General features: G+C 34.2%; 1 non-coding gene across 1 annotated transcript; it reads right to left on the bottom strand.

The window, feature by feature from the left end:
• Positions 1-1,096: 1,096 nt before the first annotated feature.
• LOC124892441 lies at positions 1,097-1,234 on the bottom strand. Its single transcript, XR_007050245.1, has one exon. It is a non-coding gene; the product is annotated as a small nucleolar RNA Z247 (small nucleolar RNA).
• Positions 1,235-6,954: the final 5,720 nt, after the last annotated feature.

Raw genomic sequence — 6,954 nt, 5'->3', positions numbered from 1 at the left:
TTATTTCTGCCCAACTAGTCATTGAAACAAATTGAGTTCACTTTTGATACAAAGCTTTATTAACTATGTGTTTCTCTCATCTCTTTTTGAATACATAGTAAACTACTAGAGAATACAATGCTTAATAAAAGTAGAGCAAAGAAATAACGAAATTTATTATTCGTAAGATAAGGAGTTGGTCCCCATACATCAGAATGAATTAAATTCAAAGGATACATAGATATCGACTTAGACTGTGAAAATGACAATTTATGACTTTTACCAAACTGACACGATAAATAAATATGAGATAAAAAACTACTTGAAAGTGGTAAATTAAACTTCCTAAGGACACGGTTAATAGTTTTAATAGACGCATGACCTAAGCGATTATGTCAAAGCTCAACACTTGACTTTGAGGAGAGTAGAAACTGAGGTTTCATATTTGCTGATCTATGATAAGATGTTGGAGGTACTTGGAGTTTATACAATTCATGCTCAAGGATTCTGCATAGAAGTAGTTTTCCTATTTTTCGATCCTTCACAATAAAAATATGTGGGTGAAATTTGAAGTAGACATTATTGTTAGATGTAAATTGAGCTAGACTAAGTAGATTCTTAGTTATACCCGAAACATATAAGATATTTCTTAAACATAATGTACGAGAAAAACAAGATAAAATTAAATCACCAATATGTTTGATAAATACACCTTTACGATTTCTAACAACGATCTGATCACACCACTATATTCTCCTTGAATATTTATATTCTGTCAGTCATTAGTTATACAGTTTGTTGCTTCAAAATCAGGATACCACGCTGGAATAGTAACAAAGGATGATTGGGCCAACAGTGCTGCTATTTGATTATTTAAATTTGCCTGGTAAGCATGATCAAAGTGATGGTAACAATCAATTGCTGAACTTGACACTGCATTAAACCACCAGATTGCTGATTAAAATTTTAATGTTGGGTCATGTTATAATGAGACCTCCGTAACTACAACTTCTGTCATTCTTGAGACCATCGTGGAAATTATTATTGTTAGAATTTTGGGCAACAAGATTAACTTGAGCCAAATTTTGCTCAACAAGTTGCATTTGTTCAACCCTATACTCATAGCTAAGCAAGAGACCATAAAGATCTGTAAGTGTAATAGGTTCTGATCTAGCAGTCACAAACACCACTAATACATCACAATCGGGACCAAGACCTCCAAGAATATGAAGAATTAAATCATCTTCACGAATAGGTTGTGCGACAACAACTAAAATTACCTTCTCGAATAGGTTGTGCAACAACAACAAAGTTATTAATAAAAGTCTTCATTTTTTGAAGATAATCAACCATAGATATGGCTCCTTTCTTGTTTGTTTGCAATTGTAGGCGTAATTAAATGATTCTTACGTGAGATTGTAAAGCATATATATGCTATAATTTTTGTTAGATACCTCTAGCAGTAGTACACCCAACAACTTAAGCTAATACTCCTTCAGTTAAGGAGGACAAAATTCAACTTAAAAGTAACTGATTCTATTTTATTCAAGCCAAATATGCAGAATTCAGAATAACTTCTGCCATATCCGAGTCTGTGTCGCTCAATGAGCCTGCAGTAAGTTTGAGAGGGCACAACAATGATCCATCTATGTAGTTTTATAAGTCATGACCACATAAAGCAGGAAGGATTTGAGATTTCCACTAAATAAAATTGTGAGGATCAAACTTTATTAAGTTAGAAGGGGAGAAAAATATTATTTGATGACTTGTTTGAATTGGATAGGCTAGTGATTAAAGAAGGATCCATAATGATTAGCCGTGAGTCTTATGTATGCTTTGATATCATGAAACTAATTGAGTTTGAATAGAAAATCAAACTTGAATTTTATAACTACTGAAGCCAAATATATATACACTATACATATGCAGTGATTGAATCTATTAAGGTTATCTAATTGATAACTACCATGTGTATTCTAAGTGAAATACAATAATTAAGTCTTTATCCAAATAGTCATGACCTGCAAGGGACAATTGAAGTCCATGTACCGTACCAACGTGGTACTGAATTCTTCATAAAAAAGTAATATCAATATCCATGTCTGTAGTAGTGATGTTTCCCATATCCATATTATATGTATTTTATCAATTATACTATCTCTCCAGATATAACATAGCGCAGTAAACTTACAAGTACATTTGCAATCATAAAGCATTTCGATCAAGTTTAATATTTAGTAATTTATTCATACAAGTGTCGATAATCTAAATATCATTAATTACAAGCATGCACGAAGATCAATCAACACACATCCAATTTAGGAGCATACATACAACCAAATTTAGTCTAAACTTCAACTAAATCATAACCTAACTCAACCAATGAATTCAAATGTAGTTAGTCCGCAACACTCTTACCCTTTCTCAAGTTTTGAAATGTTTAATGTCTAAAATACAATGTTAGAATAATTAATCACTTACTCCTCAATTCTAAGTCTTGGGGATTAAAACCCACTGATTTTATCCCTTTTCATAGCTTAAATCATAGGCTAAAGGTTTTTCGATAAATAATTTCCTCCAAATCCCCATAATTCATGTTTAAGGATAGTAATTCTATGCTAGAAAGTGTTAATTAGTAACCTAGAATCATTCTTAGTTATTTTCATGCTTATCCATAAGCTACTCCCAGCAATTCATAAACTAGAATTTAAACTTAAGAATTTCACCATAAATCCTCATTCTAATGATATCAAGAATTGTATGGAATAAGCTTTGCTAGAAGGGAGTAATGATCTTATCTTATCAATGAAAATTGTCCAAGTAAGTGGGAAAATCGCCTCTCTCAAGCCTGAGCACGAACCATTAGAGTTTTAGGAAATAAAAATCTAAAGAAAATAGATCTGAAATATTAAAACTTCTTCACTATCCCTGCAGCGAGCACCTAGCCTCTACAACGGCCTGCCACGATCGTCCTCCCTTTCTCATTCATTCTACCATAACAACCTCACCACAATGATGACCTGACCACTACTGAGGTCCTTAAAAAGAAATTTGGAGGAGCTTTAGTTGTTTCCCATTTCTCAACATGCACTTGGATTATGGACAACACAAATATATCCAGACGTAACAACTGTTATAATCGAAGTTCTACTAATTTGATTTTCAAATTTTTTTACTGGATCCTGTACCTCTCTACTATCCATTAATGATCAGTACACTGCCAAATATATACTACACCATGAAACACAAGTCCTCTCTTAATCACACAACACCAGTTTTCTGTCAGAACCTAACCTAGCTTGAGATTTTATCAACTTTTATCCTAGAGAAAACTCTAATTGAGTACTTATACCCTAAGCCAATCTAACGATAGAATAGTGTCATGACCCAACTCCAGACCTAGTCATGACAGGTATCTCAAGCCACCGAGGATCAGACATCACCCCCTAAGCCTGTTCAACCGAGCAAATTCAAATAATAATAAAGAGGAAGACAACCAGAAAAAAGAGATAAAACAATTAATGTAACTCAAAAATAAGCTCTAAGAGTCAATAACAGCATCCAGCCCACATATGTCCACAAAAGCATCTAAACTCACCTGAATATTAAACTAGATCGAGACATGCCCCCGATCATGACAGTGACAATGTCAATAATAATGTTAATATGAACTCTTCAAGAGTCATATATGGAAAGAAATTGATGGAATGACTAAGCTTTTCAAAGGATGAAAGTTTGCCACTTTATTGCAAACCAATCGACAAATTGGATTACCTAACCCTACACAGGGGTAAGAGAAGTGTCTTCAGACCCTACATTATACAAAAATATAGTGTCCTAGGACGGTTAACAAGGTAAGCACTAGCATGTAACTCAGGATAGGGAAACAATAATACCATTTCAAAATCAAGTCCAAACTCAATGTACATGTTCATGTACATGCATACATACATATATATATAAGATGTTGAGTGGGGAAAAAGGTTTAAGAATGAGATTTAAAATTATTTACTTAGACTGTGTATCTCTAACCGTCCTAAGAACACCCATGAGCTACATGGATTCAACTCACTTTGCTGAAAGGGATCTAACGCGTGTTAGCCACAAGAACTAGAGAAATTCAAGAAAGGGCCAAGGAATGCCTCGACCCTAGCTAATTAAAAGTATATATATAAAGTGTGAAATATGCACACAGCCACCAAGGGCCCATACCAACAAAAGTGGTTTCTAGTATCGGTCCCCATGGGACTTCCATCTTCCACAGTGATCTACACAACCCACTTTAAGTCTAAATTAAAGCATTTACTCATAACCCATCCATTTAACCAATGAGTCATCTATTTAGGCATTTATCGAATGATATCGTCATACCAACTAATTATGCTTGCAAGCCAATTCCATTATGTCAAATCAAACCAATTAGCCATAAGACTCTAGGCCGTTCAAAATCATTTTTATCTATTTAGTCATTAATCAATGCACTAGTTTAGTAAAGTAAGAAAAATCATGTAATGACCCATATTTCAAAACCAATTATGTAAGTGGGTTGAGGTTAATACCAATTTCGATACAAAAATTCTTAAGTTTGGGGGGAATACATGACCCCCATTCCATTTACTATGTCCATGCACTCAATGAGATCCAAAATTCATCAATAAAGCATAAACAAATGTATGTAAAACATGAAAATACCATTTAGACAATAACCATCCAAAACCCTCAACCTAAATTTCAAAATCAAACATTAAAACCATATAAATATCAAACCATTGCATGTCATGATGAAATACAAGTTTAGAGAAGAGATACATGCCTGAAAACACGAAGAGTTTGCAGAAGAAATCAAACTTTGAGCCTAGATGACCAATCATTAGAAACCCTAGCTTTGCTCTTGATTTGAAAATTTGAGAGAGAAGAGAGTGTTTATGTTGTGTTTAATGGGTGGAAATAGGGTTAAGGGAATATTTTATATCGTGGAATAGTAGTGGGGTAAGAGAAAAAGACCACCATGACCTTAATAAAATCATACAAAAATTATAACTTTAGTTGCTACGGGTCACGTAAAGACTCGTGATCGCTGGTCACGAGTCATCACCAAGACTCGTAGCCTGGGTATACACTCAGGTCCTTCTTACTGGTTTGTTCATGAGTCCCACCCTAGGACTCATGACCTCACTCTACGACTCTTGAAATCTAGTCATTACCAAGACAACAACCTTGGGTCATCTCACTGCTAAGTTCTCGAGTCCCTATTAACGACTCGTGATGTTACCTTACGACTCGTATGGTCCCAGTCGTGACCATGAAAAAAAATTATGAAAACCTTACTGGTCAAACCACGATTAACTCTATACGACTCATGATGAGTCTTCACGACTCGTTGCCTGAGTCGTACCCTGAGCAGTAAACACCATTATTGAGAAAAATTCAGAGTTCAAAACCTGGGGTATTACAAACATATCGTTACACCTCACTATCATGAATGACATACAAAATTGTTCTTCTAAGGTGTGTATTTTAATTTCTTGATTTCAGCTTAGTACATGCAAGTTTCTTAATTTTTTTATTACTAGATGGTATATGAGAATTAAATATTATAGTTTTGGGATTTACTATATATCATTTGTCTCTTTTCATCATTATGGATACTAACAGATGGTTAATAAAATTACCGACGTGATTTGTGATTAATGTTTCTCTCAACATATCATTGAACTTGATGTATGCAACTATATGATCAAATTCAGGAGCGGAGTCAGGTTATTATAGTGGTGGTGTTTCGGGTACACAATCTGTATTTTGACAAAACAACTTCAACATAAGTTCAAGATTATATCAAGAACACTTATGAAGTTTTCCAACACCTTCAACACAAGTTCAATATGAACTATCAAAGAAGTTTGTTATTTTATCGAGAAATAAGATAAAAATAGAATAATCCAAGTCCTCCGAATTCGCAGAGTGTCCTTAAGGAAATAATTCTCCTTAAGTACCTGAGGTTAAGGAATTTTCCTCCTAGGATAAAATGGATTCACAACTAGAATGTAGTGGTACCTCAAACGTTTTGGTTTTCTTCAAACTCACTCAATGGGAGATGATCACACAAAGTTTTTAGAAGCAAGAAATATTTTTCAAGTTCAAAAATTTTCTTTGTACTAAACCTATGGAAAAATACAGCTTTATATAGCCATGAAGTGCCTCTTCGAAAAGGAGGCAATGGTTCATCAAAAAGGTGTATATTTTCAGAATAGTCATGTCTATTCATTCGAAATAGTATGTTTTTTTTGAATAGTCACAACCATGTAAACAGTCATCCTTTTTCCCAAAATAGTGTGTCTTTTACTCGAAGAGTTGTGTCCCTTCCGAGCACCACTCAGCATTTTTGCATGCTTCTGCATGCATGCGTTAATGGAGAAAATTGTTGCATTTTTTCTTGGATTTTGGACTGGAAATTTTCCCAAGTTTAAAATAATTTTTTTTTCAAAAATTAATCTCATCGATTGACCATTTGATAAATTTAAATCCAAATCCAAAGTCGAAACTGAAACCAGCCGAGTGACGACGACGATGACGGAACGAAGCACCGGTTTGTTCTTGCCTCACTATCCATGTGGATATGTGTTTCTTAATAAGAACAAGTGAAAGTTTCTTTCTCCCACTAATGTGGGAGAATTAGTAAAAAGTTTCTTTCTCCCACCAATGTGGGAGAATTAGTAAACTTTCCTTATTTTTTAGTACACTTTCCTTTTTAAGTGTGATCTCATTTTTTCCTCTACTAGTTTCCTTTATTTTTCATTCACACTTTTAACTTGAACCTAGCAATCCCCCACACGAATGAGGAATTAATATTCTTTGTAAAACGTTACGGACAAATATGTGATTATCACGCAAAGACTGATTGCATCCGAAAAAGTGGGTTTCCTTTTGAACTTCTTATTGTAAATATGCATCGGATACACTCGGTCAATCGGTAGA

Source organism: Capsicum annuum, chromosome 1, assembly GCF_002878395.1.
Source record: "Capsicum annuum cultivar UCD-10X-F1 chromosome 1, UCD10Xv1.1, whole genome shotgun sequence".
NCBI classification, from domain to species: Eukaryota; Viridiplantae; Streptophyta; class Magnoliopsida; order Solanales; family Solanaceae; genus Capsicum; species Capsicum annuum.
Note: the sequence above shows the minus strand (reverse complement) of the source record. Positions and strands in the feature narration are given on the sequence as shown.